The following is a 284-nucleotide window of genomic DNA, read 5'->3' on the forward strand; positions in this document are numbered from 1 at the left end:
TCAAATATAAAACTACGAGTACGATACGGGGACATGTAATTTAAATTGCTAAATTTAATTTCCACTTTCCTATTTATTTCAAATATTTAGACATGAAATGACAGGTACAAGAAGATAACGTATACTTTGGATAACAAAACTACGATAAATCCATGTTTTAAAAAAATAGAAATACCTAAATCTTTAGAAAACAAAAAGGCTAAAACATGAATTTTTGAATTGAAGAAAGTAATGAGAAATAAAGATGAAACTGAAAGATCAATAAAATTAAATGTCGAACAAGG

This window comes from Capsella rubella, unplaced genomic scaffold, assembly GCF_000375325.1.
Source record: "Capsella rubella cultivar Monte Gargano unplaced genomic scaffold, Caprub1_0 scaffold_8, whole genome shotgun sequence".
NCBI classification, from domain to species: Eukaryota; Viridiplantae; Streptophyta; class Magnoliopsida; order Brassicales; family Brassicaceae; genus Capsella; species Capsella rubella.